Genomic DNA, 20385 nt, shown 5'->3' with positions numbered 1-20385 from the left:
GTTCAATCAGTTTAAAACAAGAACGGAGGGGGCGTCAGGAAAACTGAAGGGGATAGTGGTTTGTGAGAGTTAACGACATCCCTCGAGGAGCCAGGTTCAATGTAGATACTGAATATCGGTTATTCTGTTTACCTTGGTATACTGATCACTATGGATCAATTACCCAATATTGTCTACCCGTTGTGTGTTGTTCTTTGTACATTTTACCTCTGTTCAGTGCTTCGGGGGACCACACTTTTTGTTAAATTTGGCACGTTTTACTCAGGTCGGTTTTGCAGCTTCATATTAATGCCAACAATTTTAGAAACAGATAGACACCATTCAGACCATCAAGTCTGCTCCGCTATTGAATGGTTTCATATCTGATCTGATAACCTTGAACTGCACTTCCTTGCCTTTCCCCATAACGCTTGAAGTCTTTGCTGTTTGAAGATTTGCCGATCTCAGTCTCATTACACCTTATGACACTTCCTCAACAACCTTCTGCTACAAGAAAGTCCACTGATACAGAACTGTCTGAGAGAATAAATGCTTCTTCATCTCTACTTTAATTGTGAGATCCGCATTCTAATACGAAGTTAAAAATCACACACCATCAGGTCATAGTCAAACAGGTTTAATGGAAGCAATAGCTTTTGGAGAGTTGCTCCTTCATCAGGTGGCTGTGGAGTACACAGGTGGTAAGATACAGAATTTATAGCAAAACGTTACAGTGTAATGTCACTGAAATTATACATTGAAAAATACCTTGATTGTTTGTTAAGTCTTCCATCTGTTAGAATGACTATGTTAGCTTCACTTCTTTCTTATGTAAATCGAAAAACTTTCTTTTCACAGTTACATTCTCAGGTGAACTTTACCAATTAGTGTCATCCCAGATAATATGTTGACAGTTTTAGTCCCTGTGTGCTGCGTCTGTGCCATAATGTTTAGACTGACGCTAATCTAAAAAAAACACGCTGCAGGCAAGGATGCTTTAAGGCATGGTACATTAGTGAAGCCGAGCAGAAGATACAGCAATGGAATGGGCACTGCACATCAATCAACAGGCAGGTATGCCCCTTCCCAGTTGGAGAGCACTTCAGTGGTCCAGGACATTCGACCTCAGACCTTCGGGTGACAATCCTCCAAGGCAGGCTTCGGAACAGGCAGCAGCTAAAACTGCCCACGCAGAGGCTGATAGCTAAATTCGGTACCCATGGGAATGGACTCAGCCGGGTCCTTGGGTTCGTGTCACAGTAAGGTGATCCCATTGCCCTATCTACAAACAGAGACCCACACACACACACACACACACACACACACACACACACACACACACACACACACACACACACACACACGCGCGCGCACACACACACACACACATGCGTTTGTGGGGTAAATTTGTAATTTCAGAGTTACATTGTACTTTGCTCAAAAACTGCATGAATCCATGTAAGGCGCTGGTAACTCATTTTTATAAATTAGAATCAGTCTAAACATTAGGAACAGACAGCAGCACACGGGGGCAGACACCAGTTGTTGGATTTTACCTGAGAATGAATCTTTAAAATAAAAAGTTTTGCACTTTACATATGAAAGAAGTGAAGCTAACATGGTCATTCTAACAGATTGGAGACTTAGCAAACAATCAAGATATTTTTCAATGTATAATTTGAGTTACATCACACTGTAAACTTACGCTATAAATTCTGTGACGTACAACTGTGTACTCCACAATCACCTGATGAATGAGCAGCAGTCCGAAAGGTAGTACTTCCAATTAAGCCTGTTGGACTATAACCTGGGGTTGTGTGATTTTCAAATTTGCATACCCCAATCCAAAACCGGCATCTCCAAGTCATTCGATATGAGGCGCTCTGGTCACAGAACCAAACTTTCTGCATCCAACTTATTAGATCCTTGAAAAAAACCTGTATGTTTCAATAAGGATCATTTTTGTAGTACTGAGTCTCAGCAGGCAAAGGCAACTGATTTCAGCGTTTCTTCCCATTTGATCTCATCTCCAATATGAAATTCTCACTGACTCTGACAGAACTGCTACCTTTGCTGTTTTGTAATGTCAGGAACTCATGTTCAATTGAAGATTTCCATAAGGAACAACAAATATTTTTCCCTGACTGGAAATCAACATTGGGAAATAGCAATGATACAGCTGAATTTCAGCACTTTCACACCAAGGAAGCCATATGCAATGCTTGGAACTTTTGTTTTTGCCTATTTTGTTCAGTTGAAAAATGACAGTTTTTGAGTTTTTAAAAGCATGGCGAGATGCCCTTCAGCCTATTGTATTAGTATCAGTCATCAAACATCTGGCACGTAAACACAGTTTCTAGCACGTGATTCATCGCCTGGTGTGTTATAACATTTCAAATCTTTAGTTAAATTATTATTCAATTTCTTAAGGGCTTAAGTGGAACAAAAACATCTCTGTGAACTAACAGTTCTGAAAGACAAACTCTATCTCAGAGCCGTTTGTCAGTTTTCCTCATGATGTTGCGGAAAATGCTTCTGCGCTCACATCTGAATTGGTTTACCCTGTTTCTTCCTCAGCTTCCTTCTTCTTTCTATTAAATGGTTTAGATTCCAATACAGACACAAGGTGCAGGTTGCAGAAGTCACGTGTTTGTACTTTCATTGACACTCTGTCTCGCTGGGAGCTGCAGTCCTTCCCCACGCTGATTCAGACAGCACTGTCCTTCCTATTTCAAACAACAGTTTCAAAGGAGACACTTCAGCCCGTTGTGGTTGCATTTGTCAAAAGCAACTGCTTAACGACCGAATCGTTTAGCCCATAGCCTTACAGGTATTAGCAGAACATATTCACATCTGAATATTCCTTCAGGTTATAAGGTTTGCTGCCTCTCTGACCCTTACGGCTTATACCGCTTGTCTACACATCTACTTAAACCTCTCTGTCTCTCTCCTTAAATTTCTGCCCCCTGTGATCGTTCTTTCCATCGATGGGAAACGCTTCTTTCAGTCTACCTTATCTATACCCCTCACAAACTCGTCTGCACGGTGACAAACAACCCCAGTTTATCCTGTCTCACTTCATGACTGAAACCCTTCAGCCTAGACACGGTCCGAGTGAATCTCTCCTGCAACTTTCCCAGTGCGAACTCATCCCTGGACAATTCTAGCAATGAGCCGAATGAACAGATTTCCATTCTGGAACAGCATCGGGGGTGGCTCTGCAGCATTTATTGCCTTCCGGTTGGGAGTCACGTGGACGCCAGACCAGATAAGGACGGTGGTTTCCTTCCCTCAAGGACGTCAGTGAAACAGATGTGTTGTTCAGACAACGTATTCTTAATTCTAGGCATTTATTGCATTCACATACTACCATCGTCGTGGTGTGGTGGGGATCCAACCCGTCTCGACAGAACATTACCTGGCTATGCTGTGTTAACAATCCAGCGATAATACCACGAGGCTATCGCAGAAAGCCCTCATGGGGGATCTTTTCCAATAGAGTCTCTTTTCCCCAGTTGTTCCCTATGCCCTTTTATTGAGCCTCACGCTCCAATAATCTCTGGTCCATGTCAGTAAAAGCTGCTAAAAGAGAATTGATCTCACAGCCACTATATCCAAACGGATCGAATGATTTGAAGGTGCCAATGAAGAGATTGAGGCAACGGCACAAACTGGATGGTATCAACGTGCAAGTGTATGTTAGATTGTGCAATGCCTCAGTCAAATGGGACGAGGGACGGAAAAGAGAGCTAGGGAAAGTGCGCGGGAGAGACATCTTCGAGAACTTTTGGGTTTAAATCCTGATACATGAAACGCAGGAATATCAGAGAACAAAATTCGATGGAAAACAGACCATCACCTCGGAGAATATTATCTTGTAAAAACGATTAATTTCTGACCGTGTTTCACCAAAAGTAAAACTTTGAGAGAACTGACCGCCATGATGTGGATTCTAATCGAGGTCGCTGCAATCGCAACGCAGAATACGAACTACTAAACGGTTACAGCATTCCACAGATCATGTTTGCAAACTGCAACCAGTATGGTAGCAGAGGAAATGTCAGGAAGAATGTACAATATCAGGATTTAGCGAGAGGCATGTGGGAACGCAGAATGAACCTAATCCTTAACTTTAACGTCCCCAGAGACTGTGGAGATTCCATCAATGAGAGTACTGGAGAAATGGATTAATGAAACTCTCCAAACTCTTCAGAGAGTGCAGAATATTGTTGAAACGCAAGCTTCAATAGCATTATAGTTGAACATCTGCTACTTCATCACTTTGCCCACGCAAGGCAGTACCAACTGCTGCATGCAATCACACATAATCCCAGTTCCAGAAGATGCATGCACGAAGATCCAATTGGAAATTGGGATGGAATGACGGGAGAGAGACGCATGTATTTCCGTTGTTGCGACAGCTCCTGGTCAAAAGCGGAGCGGAAGGGAATACTTGCTCCCATTTATAATATTATGACCATAAACAGTACATGTTGCTGAGACAGCGGATTGGCGCATCTAAAGCGTATGGAGACTTTAACTTTGGGGTTGCAAGGTTCAAAATTTCATTTTCCTGTTTGGATCAACGGTTTTGACATTGGCATCTGCTTTTGTTTGCATCAGCTCAGATTCAGCTTCTTGTTCCCAATAAATACTGCAACCTGGAGAAGGTGGTGTTGTGGTTATATAATAAACTAGTCATCCTTGGGGACTCACACACGGAACTGGTAATGTTAAAGTTCGAGGAATAAAACCTGGAATGGAAGCCTGACCGCAGGAACAGAGAACATGCCTTTAATTTCCTGCAATCCCATTCATGCACGTCCCTTATGCAGGGGATGCTACCATCTTTACCCAATCCTGCCTACTTGTGACTCCAGGATCTGAACAAAATAGCTGACCCTTAATCTGAGAATGACGACGTGTGGGAAAGCAGGCCATCCGGCCCTTCCAGTCGACACCATCCCTCTGAAGCACATCCTATCAGACCCACACTCCATACCTATTTTGTTCCCCTTCATTTCCCATGGCTGATCCCAGGAACCTTCACACCTTCAGACTATGGGAGGAAACTCACACAAGCAAAGAGAGAGTGTGCAAACTGCACACAGTCACACGAGACTGGTATCGAATCCATGTCTCTCATGCAGCGAGACAGCAGCAAATCAGAAAGAACAACAAATGCAGTCCTGGCCAGCGATATCCACACCCTGTGGGTATATCAGCAAGAATAAAAACACATTCACAACATGGACAACGGGACTTGCGTCTGCGTGGACATGATTTGAACCAATCGTTCATCCTGGGTAGATACAAGGACACCAATATCATAGAGAAAACATCGCAATGCGGGATTCATTTACCTGCTGAAGTGGAAACTCATCTACTCAGTCAAACTGGGGACAGACTATTCAACAATCCCATGTGTGGGACGGGCTCAATGAGCAGATGAACCTCCAGATTTATCAGCAAGATAACATATCCCAGAAGGAGATCAATTAAACTGTCAACGCTGCTGTTAATCCAAACCAGCTGCCAGTTTCATAGCGTCAAAGTCATAGACTCACATAGCATGAAAACAGGCCTTTCACTCCTACCAGCTCATACTGAACATAATGTCAAACTAAACGAGTCGCAGCTGTCGGCTCTTGTAACTGCTGAGGGTTAATAATGCCCTTGTGATATTATTACTGCATTGTTAATATGAATGTCCTGATATAATTTTGTGGACACGGTTCAAACCCTGCCATGGCGGATGTTGGAATGTTATTTAAATAAATACCTCGAGTCTAATGATGATGTTGAATCAGTTGTTGTAGATCTGATTCACTCATGCCTGATAGGGAAGGGAACTGCCATACCTGTCTGGTCTGGCTGGATTGTGACTCCAGATCAATAATATCGTGGTTGATTCTGAACTTCCCTCTGTGCAATAAATTATGTACTAGGCATGAATGCATAGCTTTTGTTAATCCCACTGAAACTTTCCAATTCATTTATCGATCCAAATATCCTATAAATATTGTAAATGTACTTTCATTCATCACTGCCTCAGGAAGTGAATTGAACACATAAACCATCCTCTCTTAAAAAAGCCTCTCATGTCTTATTTTAAATCCCTCTTTTCACTTTAAACATTTGCCTTCTCGTCTTGAAGTGCCCCTCCTTGGAGAAAAGACAGTTACAGTTAACTCTAGCCGGACTCTCAATAATTTATACACTTCTATCAGGTCGCCTTTCAAATTCCAGTGCTCGAGTGAAAATATTCTCAGCCTATCCAGCCTTTCGTTACAACACAAACCTTCCCCACTAGCCATACGTTGGTATACCTGTTCTAAACCTACTCCAGCTGAATAATTTCCTTGCGATTACTGGGCGACATGAACTGGACACAATATTCCAGAAGACGCATCACCTAATGTCATATTCAACTTCAACATAACGTACCAACTCCTACGCTCAAACGACTGAGCAACAAAGGCAAGATGACATTTTTTTAACCATTCTGTCTATATATGAAGCAAACTCAAATGAATTATGCACTTGCATTCCTGGCCTCCGTATTCCAGAACACCATGCAACGCACGATCATTAATTGTATTAGCCCTACTCTTATTTGATGTAGCAAAATGCAATACCTTCCATTTATCCAGATTGAACTTCATGTGACATTTTTCAGCCCAAAGACGCAATGGATTAAGATCCTTCTGGAATCTTACATCACCTTCTTTACAGTCTCCAATTCTGCTGTCCTCTGCAATCTTATGAACCATGGTTTCTATGAGTTCTATTGTTTTCTCATATTGGTCAACGATTTTTAATTATTTGTCGTGGTGATCATTTAGCAGTTTGCAAATCATGTGACAATTAGTCATGTAGTTAACCATGAGGAAGAAAGCCATAGACTGCAGGGAGATTGGAAACAATTGGCAAGAAAATGTGCTGAAAGGAATTCAATCCAGTGAAGTGGGTGATAATGAATTTGGGGAGGAACAATGATAAAAGTGTGACTGTTAACAGTCATAAAAGAGAAATTGGAGTTGGCATTGACGAATGTTTGAAGGTGATTGGTCAAGGGGTCAAGTGGTCTCGAGGGTTTGGAGATACTTTCTGTTCTTGATCGTAGTTGAGAATATAAGAACAGGGAAATGATGCTAGAACTTTAGCAACTGCCGGATCAGAGAAGAGTCAGAGGACCGGCCACAAGTCTGGTCATTGCAGTAATAATTTTTTTCGGAAGAATGATAAAATAGAAGATGGAGGGCGGAAAGAGACTATCTGGCCCATCAAGTCTGGATCTGCACGAAATCAGATCTTCACTGACAATGCTCCCAGCCAGCCTGGCACGTTCCTTGGAGGGAAACTTGCAGATTGAGGTCATTCGATGCATAAGTCCATGAGACAATAGGAGCAGGAATTAAACCATTCAGCGCAGTGAGTCTGCTCTCCCATTAAATCATGGCAGATATCTTTCTAAACCCAATTCTCCTGCTTTAGCCCCATAAACCTTGATCTCCTTGACAACCACACTGCTACATATCTCAGACTTACATATAATCACAGCCCTGGCTTCCACAGCCTTATCTGGCAACGAACTCAATACATGCACCACTCTGTCGCTGAATAAGTGTCTCTGATTACTGCTCTCAAATGTCTTCCCTTTTCTCCAAGACTGTGCCTTTGAGTTCTAGTCTCTACTAAAAATAGAAACTTCTTCTCAGCATCCACTGTGTCCAGGCTATTCATGATTCTATAAGCACCAATTAGATTTCCTCTCATCCTTCTAAACTTCGTCGAGTATAGACCCAGAATCGTCAAACGTTCCTCATGTGTCAAGCTTTTCATTCCTCAAACCATAATGGTGAATCACCTCTGAACACACCCCAGGACCAATGCATCCTTCCTGAAATTTGAGGACCAAACGTACGCACAGCAATCCACATGTGATCTGACCAGACCCTTATAGAGTATCGGAAGTGCAACCCCACTTTTATATTCAAGTATTCCAAAAATAAAGTCATTATTGCAATTATCTTCCTAACTACAGATTCAACAGATTGAGAGAATCCTGGATTAAAACTCTCAAGTATCTTTGCACACCTGACATGTGAACTTTCGCCCCATTTAGACAATAGTCCGTATCATTATTCTTCCTACAAAAGTGCATCAGCTCACACTTTTCCACATTATGCTCCATCTGCCACTTATTTTCTCTCGCTCCCTACATGTCCATATCCTTCTGCAGTATCCCCGCCTCCTCAATGCGACCTGTCCTTCTACCTTTACATTGTCTGCAAATTACACACATTGCCCTCAGGTACTTTATCTCGATCGCTAATGGAGAAAATAAAATGTTGTGGTCCCAACTGAGTCTCGATGAACGCCACTTGTCACCAGCCGCCGTCCTGAGAAGGATCCTTTTGTTGCCAATCACTGCTTTCTGTCTTGCCAGCGCACCTTGTCTCCGACACCATGGGCTCTTTTCTTATTCTGTAGCCTCCTGTGCGGCAAATATCAAAGGCCTTCATGAAGTCCAGACACATAACATCCAATGGCCCTCCTTGGTCTACCTTCCTCGTTCCTTCCTCAAAGCGGAATTCTTACAGATTTGTCAAGCATGGCCTCCACATGTTGAAACCATGCTGACTTTGCCTTATTTTTACATACACTTCCAAGTATTCAGCAATTTCTTCCAACGCAATGGATTCCAAGACCTTATCCACAACCAAGTTTCGGCTGATTGGTCTGTCATTTGCAGCTTTTGTGTTGTTTCTTTTTAAAATGGGGTGTCACGTTTGTGGGTTTTCAGTCCTGTAGCACCCTTCCTGATTCTAGCGATTCTTGAAAGTTCTCCACTAACGTATCCAATATTTCTGCAGTTGTCTACCTGGTGGGTACTCCACCTGATCCAGATGATTCATCCACCTTCAGGCCATTCAGTGTTTCTTGCACCTTCCCAGTGATGGCACGAGACTCACTTCTGTTCCCCAATTCTCTTGTATGTTTGGGTATAACTCATGCCTTCCACTGCGAAGACAGGCACAAAATATTTTTTTTCAGTTCATCAACCCATTGTCGACTTCATCTCTTTTGCGTTTATATGAATAAAGAAACAACTGCAGTCTTCCTTTATATTCTTAGTTATCTTAAACTTAATCTTCTCCCTCCTCATTTGTTTTGTTGTTGCCCTTTGTAGGTCTTTGTGAGTTTCCAATCCTCTGATTGCTCACTGCCCTTCGCCACATTATATATTTTCTCCTTTGCTGTTATGCTATTGATGACTTCGTCAGTCACCCATGGTTGCCTCATTCTCCCTGCACTATGCCTCATTTTCCACACGATGTGTCTCTGATGTGCCTGCTGAATTATGCTCAGACACTCCTGCCATTGCATTTCCACTTTCCTGCTTTCTTGCTAGGCTCCTCTCCTCACCAATTTCATCCGGCTCCTCCCTCATGCCTCTGTAATTGTCTTTGTTCAACTTTAAAACCGTTATCTCTGATTGTATATTCTCCCTCTCAAATTGCAGGCTAAATTTAATCATGTTATCATCACTGCGTCCTAAGAGTTCCTTCATCTTCAGCTCCCTTGTCACGTCTGCCTCATTGCACAACTCTAAATCCAGTATTGCCTGATCCCTACTTGGCTCCACCACAAGGTGCTCCAAAAATACATTTCGTCGACATTTCACAATTGAATTGAATTGAATTTATTGTCACGTGTTCTGAGGTACAGTGAAATGCTTTGTCTTGCGATCAATACAAGCAGATCGCAGTGTTAAGTAACATAGATGTATAACGAAAATGTAAACATATAATAGTTTGGCCTTTGTGATTGTCCGGGCCGAATTCACCACTCGCTGTGTCTCCGATTTAGAATGGTACAGATGCCATACCTGGTAGTCATACATCCAGACAGAATGCGATCAATGGCGCACCTATAAATGTTGGCAAATGTATTCGCAGTGGTGCTTCAAGTGATCATCAATTAAAAAAAACATTTCCACCACCTCTCGCGAGATGTCGTCGTCATACATATATCCCTCTCCAGTCCCTGTCCACCATCCACAGGGGAGAAAGTGAGGACTGCAGATGCTGGAGATCATAGCTGAAAAAGTGTTGCTGCAAAAGCGCAGCAGGTCAGGCAGCATCCAAGGAACAGGAGAATCGACGTATCAGGCATAAGCTTGAAGAAGAGCTTATGCCCGAAACGTCGATTCACCTGTTCCTTGGATGCTGCCTGACCTGCTGCGCTTTTCCAGCAACACAAATTCCAGCCACCAACTACAGGGACCATTCCCTCGCGGAAACCTTGTTGTACTTTGCCTTCACTCCTAACACCTCCCGCAACTCGCCCCATGGAGTCTTCCCGCTGCATCGCTGCTTTTGTGAAATATAAATGCATAGAACCTAAAACCACGAGCAGGAGTAGGGTATCCGGCCCTTCAAGCCTGCTATGCCGTTCAATGACATCATTGCTGATCTTTCTAAAGACTCAAATCCACTTACTCGCCCTCTCACTCTATCCGTTATTTCATTTATTGTTCAAAAGAAGTATCGCTCTTAGCTATAAAAACCTTTGCTGTACCAGCATCAAGTTCTTCGCTGGGCAAGGTTTTCCAAATAGTAATATCCATCTGGGTGAAGAAGGTCCTTCTGAACTCAGCCCTAAATCTGCTCCCTCTAATCCTGAGGCTATGCTCTCCTGTCAGAATTTCACCCGCAAGTGGAAGCATCCTTTTCAATTCTACCTAATCTATTCCGTTCAAAGTAAGATTCCCCGCTCATTCTTCTAAATTCCAAAGAAAATAACCCTAATCTATGCAGTCTCTCTTTATAGGCCAACTCCCTCACCTCCGGAATCAACCTAGTGAACCTCCTCTCCACCGCCACCCATTCCCCCCCCCCCCACCCCCACTCCGCCCAGTGCCAGTGCATCCATTCTCAAGTAAGGGGACCAAAAGTGCACGAAATGCACCAAGGATAGCCTCACCAGCACCTTTTACAGCTGCAACATAACATCTCTACTTGATCCTTCATGAACCTACGTTGCATCTGTCCAATTTCTATCGAGAAGCCCCGCTACTTCTTCCTTGATAATAGACTCAAACATCATCCCAACTGCAGAAATTAAGCTAACTAATCAATAATTCCCAATCTTTTATCCACCTCCCTTTTTAAACAGTGATGAAACATCGTTTTTGGAAGTCCTCCACTGCTCTCGATATCTGTCCCACCATATAACGTTTGCTTCCAGTTTACTTTAGCCAGGTGCACTCTCGTTCTCTTGTTGTGCCCCATGGACATGCACAGGACCCTGGTATTGGATTTTCCCTTCACACTCCCCATCGGAATTCTAAGTTCTGCCATATTGTGATCTCTCGTTCCAAGAGGATCCCTAACTATCATTTAATTAATTATTCCTGTTCCTTCACACAGTACAAGATCGTGGATTGCTTACTCCCTCGTCGGTTCCATTGCATATTGTTCAAGAAGACTATCATGGGTACTCTTAACGAACTCCTCCTCAACGGTACTGTGACTGAGCTGGTTTGACCAAGATACATGTAGATTAAAATCCCTAATGATAAAAGCTGACCCACTTTTACAGGCATTGCTTATTTGTTTGTTTATTGCATTTACCAGTGTGATGTTATTATGTTCTGGCCTATATACTGCACCTATCAGTGACTTGTTCTTCTTAGAATTTCTACTTTCCACGCAAATTAATTCAAACTCATTCTCCATAGAACATATATTGTCTCTCCATACAGCCATGATGTCGGCCTTGAATAACAGGCAGACACCACCTTCTTTACACTGCTGTCTGACCTTCCAAATAGTCTCGTACTCCTGAATATTTAACTCACAGTCGTGGCCTTCCTGTAACCATGTCTCTCTAATGGCTATTAAATCATTTTTCATTTATGTTGATATGTGCCATTAACTCTTCACCCATGTTATGAATGCGACGAGCATTCGGATGAACTGCTTTTTGTTAGGTTTCTTGTCCTCATGATTTCTCTAATAATATCACCTTTTGCTTCTTTTCTCTCCTCACCTGTCCATTGACATCTTCCCTGCTTTGATTCCAATGGCCCAAACAGACCTTCCAGTTGAATCAACACATGAACTGCACTTCACGCAATCCACTCTACTACAATCACTGCTCGCAATGTGGCTTCCACTATCTTGGGAATCGAAGTTTGGACTGGGTGACCACAGTGCAGAACATCTAAGTTCTGTCTTCAAGAAGTGTACCAGCGAATCTCAAGGCATGCTGGAAGAACACCACCTCAGTTTCTATTTGGAGAGTCTGCAGTCCTCCAGACCACATATCAAATTCATTTTTTTAGGGCCTGAGCTCTCCCATGTCCTATTCCCCTATCCCACACGCCAGGCCTTGTTGTCACATAACCTTCCATAACACACCACATATGGTTCGCTACTAGCAGTCTCCATTAACAACTATTCACCCTGCTAGCCAGATCATCATCCAGTCCTTTGTCCAACTGTTCTTCTCTCTATTTGAACTCTATCCTTATCTATCGTTTACTCCTTACCCTCCCCCAACCACCACTATATCTTCTGTAGATAGACCGACATTTTCCAAGCTATAATCAGTTCTGAGGAATGGTCACTGGACTCGAAATGTTAACTCTGATTTCTTTTTTCAGATGCTACTTGACCTGCAGAGTTTTTCCAGGACCATCTAGTTTTGCTCTAGTTAGAGTCGAATACTGTGAATGTTCGAGGAAGAATGACTGCACATGGCCTGGTAGAATCCTGATACTGCCTTGTGCAATGATCTCCTGCACAGAAGACAGAACTGTGTTCCTGTTGAAAAGGTCTCTTGTGGACAGTTCCCATTACAAGGTGAGCCATCGGCATCAACTACTTAGGTCAATGAAGACAGTAATAATTTCTGCCGCAGTTATATCCTGGATGTGATGTACAGCAGAGGGAAATACATCCCTCATGTCAGATGTGAACGGATTGGAGTCCACGCAGGAGGTGTAATCAAGTCTAATCAGATATGGAACGCTCAAACGCTTTCTCACTGTAACAATGTTCCATTGGGTGTCAAAGCTACATGGTTTGTTGCCGCAAAGGCTAAACACAGCGTTTTCCAGTTAAAATACGTGAATGTGTTCCCTCCAGTGTGACAGTGCAGTTGTGTATAGTTGTAACTAGGATAACTGGATGAATCACTTTACACATTCAGCTGGCGAACATTCGTTTTGTGGGAAGACATCTGTATACAATGCAGGAAGATGCACTGAGAGGTTTTTGATCAGTTTCATATAGGGGCTGAGACAATACTGGAGGTATTGAGAGTCTTAAACGTGGACAAATCCCCAGCTCAGAGTGCAGTTGTATCTCACGTTGCTCTGTGAGACAAAGGAGCAATTTAAGGGCTTCTGACCAATGTTTCACTTTCCTCTTTGACCAAAGGGGAATTCGTCGTGGCCTGCAGGACTACTAATGGGGTTTCACTTTTTAACAAGGCAAATAGAAACAAACTAGGGAAATACAGCCAAGTGAGTCTCACAGGAGTGGTCGGGAAACGTTTGGGGAAACCTCTGAAGGAGAGAATTAATTGCAACTTGTCCAGGCAAGGTTTTATCAAGGAGTCAGCATGGTTTTGTCAGAGGAGGTTATGCCTAACAGATCTGTGGCCACAGACAAAATAAGTGTCATTGTATGTTCTTAGGTGGTGGGTTTGGGTTCCTGTTTAAATATTATTGAAAATGGAATTGTAGGCAGACATGTTGTGGCCAAGTAAATGTTTTGAGGAAGTGATCAGAGGGGAGTGAAAATGATGTAGTGTATGTGGGTTTCACTGAGATCCCACATGGGAGACTGATAACACGGTAAAAACATAAGCAATTCACGATCACGTGGTGTCAGAGAAATTCAGCTCAATGTATCAGAGACCAGATACGATTAAACAAATTGACATCGCGGAAAAGACATTGACCAGGCTGACACAGAACTGATTCTCCGCACAGATGGCTAGAATGTTCTCCCCCAAGCAGAGGGTGCAGGCAGGTTTCATAGGGGTACTAAACAAAGGTGATGATTATAAAGCAGTAACAGTACAGTGGTGAAAATTGTAAAGCGATTAAAACAAGAATAAATTGAATGGAATTTAAACCAGCGTCTGGCAGTAACAATTCAATTGTAATTGACACTGGAGATTCCAGCCATCTCCTTGAATAGTCTTCTCAGGGATTCTTAACGGTATTTCCTGTCTGCACGAGTGTTCCTTCTGCTGGCATTCAGTTCTGTGCATTGTGTTCCTCCTGGGAGCAAAGTCTTCCGGGGTCTTGCAGTCTGCCTCTTTGTTTATACGCCATCAGTCTATTTGGGAAATGAGCTTGTGCTTAGGGTATTAGGACTGAAGAGATGATCGAGGCTAGGAGCTTACTGTAAAGGGTTTGGGAGAAGCGTCTTATTTGGTTTGGGAGTAGCTTAGAATGTCTGGATTCTATATTCGCCTGTTTGGCCAAAACTAAGGCATTGTGGGTGTGTTTTATGTGTGCTAGCAGGCATGATTTCTGTGTTTCACAGACATGCTTCTGTGTTTTTTATGTGTTTATGCTGTCGGTGGACAGTGTAGCAGATTTTCTCCCACCGTTCACCTTTTTTATGTTAAGAGCATGTTGAAAAAGTGCAATGTAGCCCGGACCAAGTAGGCTATCAGATGGTGGGGTTTAGGTGTCAGACAGGTAGTAGTCAGTGTCTGAATCTGACCGTGCGTAACTTGTGTCAGGGGAGGGGATCTCACTCCAGCGAACTTGTACAAGCTGGTTTGTGAGGAGAGCAGGGGTAAAAGTGCTGTACAAAACCGGCAGCAGGACATACGGAGGCCGATGGCCAGGATAATGATACCCACAACCACAATACGGGATATTATTGCCTCCAGCAGTTCAGTGCCTCGTGAGCCAAGCCAGGCCATTGCCCAGGTCCACAGATCCCAGTGGGACTCCGGTTCATTTGGGACAGCAGCAGCCTGTGGAAAGTGGTGCGTCAGTTCCGTTATATTTTCGCTGGGGTCAGGGATGTAGGTACAGCAGTCTGTGCCAATGAAGGTGCAAGTGCCCCAGTTTTGGCCAGCCAGTTGTCCAGGACCATTCTGTTTTGTAGTGCGACAGTGCGAATGGCGACAGCCTCTGCATTCAGCTGGGCAAGTACTTCAGCCGTGCCATGTTATCTCCTCTAGCGTGGTAGCCAGTTGATATGCCTTTATGTCGAGGTGCAGGCTTTCGTAAGTGGACACGAAACGGGGGTGGGGAGGTGTATATCGTCTAGGGCAGTGAGGGCGCGTTTTCTGTGTGGAACAAGCTTCTGGAAGGGAGACGACTGGGAGTGGTAAATGAGTGGTACCACATATCACGTGTCAGCCCATGACAACGCCAGCCAGGGTATGCCTTGTGGCCGCAGACAAAATAAGTGTTATTGTATATTCTTAGGTGGTGGGTTTTCGTTCCTGTTTAAATATTATTGAAAAGGGAATTGGTGGTAGACATGTAGTGGCCAAATAAATCTAGGATGCTGCACTCTGCTACAAAGCAGAATGCTGCAGGTGTCAAAAGCAGTGAGTTAGTGCACCACCTCCACCCAGCCACCCATGCGGATGGCTGGCTTCTCGCTAGGCAGATGGTCCTCTGCGTGACCCCCGTGTAGTGGTGTCAGTGATGGTCAAGGTTGGGTGTTCATGTGAGAGGTTCTGGGCTGCGTATGACCATCCTGTGAATTTGTTGAGGTAGTATCCTGCGGATTTCCAGCAATCTGAGCTATTAGCCACATGAATGGCCGGTCAGGTTAGCAGACTGAGCATTGTGTCCCCGTGGACCTGTCCAGTTTCAGCCACAACTCTGCCATGCCTGCGGTGTTAAAAGGGATTGCACCGTGGGGAATGCGCCGGTGGGAATGTTCGGGTACATGGGCACAGACTCAGCAGCTGGTCTGGTTTACCCTCTGGGCATACATATGGGTCATGTCAAGGAAAATGTTCACCCACGGCTCAAGGAGGATTAAGTGCCCTGTGTGTGGCCTGTTACTGATCAGTGGAGCAGTGCAGGTCAGACCAAAACTGATGATCCCGATGGCTGCAGGGAGCAGCTAGATCCCTCTGTGGTGTCTGGAGCTGTATCCTGTTCTGCTTGGTTGTCCTTCTGTGGAGGCGGAGCCCTCTTTCACTGGGTCACATTCTGGTCTCCCCTGGAGCGTGACAGCTGTCATTGCCGTGAGACAGACGAAGAGTGGTCCTTTCCATCTCGGGGAGAGAGAATATTTCGGCAGTGACTGTCACGTTGGATAGTGCCCAGTTTAAACGGGTGAAGTGGTTCCTGCAGTGGCGTGGACACCACAGCTTTTTATTTGTTATTTTTGTTTTACTCCCACACTATCGCCGAACTATGGTAGTGCGTATTTTTTCCCCAGTTGTGTGTGTACGAGTTTGAGCATAGTGAAGGACACAAGATGCGCAAATCTTTATTCAGTTTCCATCAGCAGGTCAAAAAGAAACACACAAGTGGCCAGTATATCGCAGTTTTTAACAAATCATGGTTTAAAGTGATCCTTCTACTAAGGGCTTGAACGTAATCCAAAGAGCGTTTCCTGTATTAAGAGCAGCGCTGTGTCATTGGCTGGTTTTGGGGGTCCGGCGGATGTGGGAATTGGTCGTTCCAGTAGGACTTCAAAGGGTGTGATTTCCGTTATTCGGTTTCCCTGTCCTCTTACTGTGTAAAACACCAGTGGCCGGCCATCTGGCCAAGCCAGTCCTGTGTCCTGAGGGATTTTGGGGAGGGTGGTTTTGAGGGTGCCGTTCATTCTCTTCACCATTCCTGATGACTGGGGGGTGGTATAGAATGTGGTATCTCCAGCGTATCCCGAGGGTGGAACAGTCAGCAGTAATGAACTTTGCGGTGAAATGGGCCCCATCCCCCGTATGTTTCTAAGCGCCCTGGGATATAAAACTCTTGTAATAACGTCCTGCCGGATACATTTTACCACTGCTCTGGTGGCATTTTTTTTGTTGATGGGTAATGACTCTACCCATTTTGAAAACATGTCGACAATAACTAGGACATGTTTTTATTCCTCTTTCTGAGGCATATGGGCAAGGTCAGTTAGAAGGTGCGTGAATGGACCCTCAGGAACTGGTATGTAGTCATGTTTGTCCATCGGCTTCCCTGCATTTTACAGTAGACAGATGAGGCACTGTGACAGCAGGGCTTGGGCAGCTGCAGCGAATCCCGCTGCATACCAGGAATGGCTGGCAGCATCTTGCCTGTGTGTCCGATTCCGTGTGCCGCCAGGGCCAGTAAATGCAGGTGGGCTTTCAGGTAGATGATGCAGCCATCGAGGTGGGTAAGAACCTGTAAGGATGGTGATTGCACGGCACCAATGTGGGCCCATGCGGCCCCCTCTTCTGGTGTGGCGGCTCGCTGATCTGCTCGGACTGCATTGAGAGGGTCAGGGGACTCTGGAGGTTTCATCACCTTGGGGGTCTGCAGGGCATAACTGACCAGGGGTAATGCGGATTCCCGGGTGGCTGCATCAGCAGAGGCATTTGCTAAGGTGACGGAGTCGGTGGCAGAGTTGTTGGCAACATATATTATAATAGCGACAGCGGCGGGTAGCAGGACTGCTTCTCGGATTTTGGCAATGTGTGCAGCATGTTTGATTCGTCTCCCTGCTGAGCCGATAAACCCCACTGTTTCCATGTTGTGCCAAAGTCCTGAACGACTCCAAAGGCATATCTGGAGTTTGTGTGGATACTGGCTGTGCTCCCCTGTGCCAGTTTGCAGGCTCTGGTGAGAGCAAAGAGCTCTGCCACCCGTGTGGAAACCCCGTCTGATAATGCAGCTGATTCGAGAGTGGTGAAGGGGTGCAGATTGCATGTCCTGCTAATGTGTATTGGTCTGATGGCCGGAAGGAAAAGCCGCTGGTAAGAAGAATCTGGTCAGGGTTTTCTCAGATCGGTCAGGACACCTGCTGAACCATGCGAAAGTGAGGACTGCAGATGCTGGAGATGAGAATGGTGCTGAAAACCACAGCAGGTAAAACAGCATCCGAGAAGCAGGAAAATCAACGTTTCTGGCAGGAGCCCTTTGTCAGGAATGCTAAACCATGTCCAAGAAGTTGTGGTTGTCTGCAGAATCATGTTTGGTAAGCGGAATTAGGGTGGCAGGTATCAAAGCTCGGACACGGTGTAGGGAACGGTTAACCTAGATCACCAAGCGACCTGATGACCAGTTCTCTGAGTTGCAGTAAAAGGTTGGATTGCTGTTGAATTAAGCAGCAGGAAGATTGACATTGGGACCAAAACAGTACACGGATTATATAGCACAATGGGGGTGGCCTTATCCATTGTTACTGTGGCTGCTGCCACCGCGCACAAACATGCCGGCATTCCACTCATAACAGGTGGTAACTAAACAATAGTAAAACGCAACAGGGCGATGGAGATCCCCATGAAGCTGTGTTAAAATGCCAGACGCGAACACTTCTGGTTTGGTTACATAAAGATAGAAGGGCCGGGATTAATCTGGACTCCCAGAGCAGGAGTGGAAATTATTTGTTGCTTCAGATCAGTGAATGTCTGTTGCATTTTGGATCTTCACTTCATTCTGTTTACGGGAAGCTGCCTTCCATAGAGGTGCATTAATAACACATTGGGCAGGAATCCAATGCCTGCATTTCTTTACCAGCCCCAGAAACACTTGCAGCTGCCTGTTTGTGGCAGGCAGAGGAAGCTGGGTGATGACAGCCAATTCCTCCATGGACAGTGCTCTGAGGCCATAGGAAAGATATTAGACATTTTGTTGACAGAGCTCCATTTTCTTGATAGGCACCCTATGCCCATCCTGTGCCAGACTAAAGAGCAAGGCCACCGTAAACTGCTTTCATGCAGTAGTGGAGGTGGAAGCCAATAGCAGGCCATTCGCATACTGGAGGAACGTGCTGTGACATGGTAGTGAAGGGTGGACAGGGTGAGATGTACTGCAGCGGCACAAATTTGGGGCTCTCGAATACCCTTAGGGAAATCCGGCCCATGTATTTTTGCAGCCACCATACGTAAAAACATAAAGTTTCGGGCAACAACTTAATGGAGAATGATGCTGAGCAAAGGTCGATTACAAGAATATCAGGAGGAGGAGGCGGGGTACTGACAGGAGAGCATTTGTGTCCGAGACTACTGGGAAGCAGGGAACAACAATGGCATTGACATCCCTAAGGTTTTGCACAGAGCGCCATTTTCATGGTCTTCCGCGCTTCGGGATAGTTAAGAAGGGAGTTTTGCATGGACTACTTGTGGGCCCGAGAATTCCCTGTTGCAGAGGTGATTCAATGACTGGTTTGATTCCCAATACTGCCACGGGTGATACGGGTATTGTTGTATTGATGGCAGGATTGCTCCCTGTCTGAGTGTAACTGTACGTGATTGGGCGAAAAATAGCTGGCCTGCATGGTTCTATTGCTGTGCCCACAGTGATTATGGGATGTCAGCTAATAATAGTCGGCTGTTGTTTGAGGAGGAAGCGCCTGGGCCTTGTTTTGTAAAAGTAGATCTAGTAATGCGGGAGCACAGCGCATACAAAACTCGCCTTGTCTAATCAGTGTAAGCTCTACAAAAGGGTCTGTGTCTTGCCTAAAGGGTGTGAAATGTATTGTTGGTTGTGCGACATACCCTAGCATGGTTGTGAGATCTATGGGGAGCCACGTGTTCTTAATTATAAAGGAATTGTGCGAACTGCCGTTGGGTCTTTGCAGGCCAGTGCAGCCTGCTCTGCGCTGAGTTGCACGTCTGCTGCAAAACTCTGTGCTCTGGCAAAGTATATGACAGTGATGGTTAGTGGGGAGGTGAGCTCAAGATGTGAGTCCATGAGTGGAGGATATGTTGATGCTGGTTCCTGGGGGGCTAAAGCTGGACAGTGAAATTGACAGAAAAAACGGCCACCCACCTGAGAATGGATGGAGGATGGAGGGGTAGCTGATATTCGGGAGCGGAGAGGGTCAGGCAGGGTAAGGGTAGGTTCTGGCGGGCACAACCAGGGGCATGAGCAATATACTAATCTCAGAACTAACAGAAGGGCTATTCCAGACTACTGTTTCAAATATCCTGGAGCCTCAGTGCACCGCCACATCCCAGAAAGTGCTGAAAAGGGAGAAAGAAAGAACACAATAAGAATGGGCAATAAAAAGTGAACTTCACCAATTAGATTCTCGATTAGATTTCCTTTCCACTCCGCCGTGTCCAGGACAGAAATGAAGGAAATGGGAGAAATTTTTGAACATATGACATCGTAATTCATTGGCATCATTTTCTCATTTGCCAGAACACCAAATAACGGCGGGTAGGGTCACGGAAGGACTATGTTTCACAAAAGCAATG

The sequence above is a fragment of the Chiloscyllium plagiosum genome, unplaced genomic scaffold, assembly GCF_037043375.1.
Source record: "Chiloscyllium plagiosum isolate Xiang-an unplaced genomic scaffold, Cpla_swu_hap1 HiC_scaffold_39, whole genome shotgun sequence".
Classification (NCBI taxonomy): Eukaryota; Metazoa; Chordata; class Chondrichthyes; order Orectolobiformes; family Hemiscylliidae; genus Chiloscyllium; species Chiloscyllium plagiosum.
The sequence above is the reverse complement of the archived record's forward strand: the minus strand, read 5'-3'. Positions refer to the sequence as shown.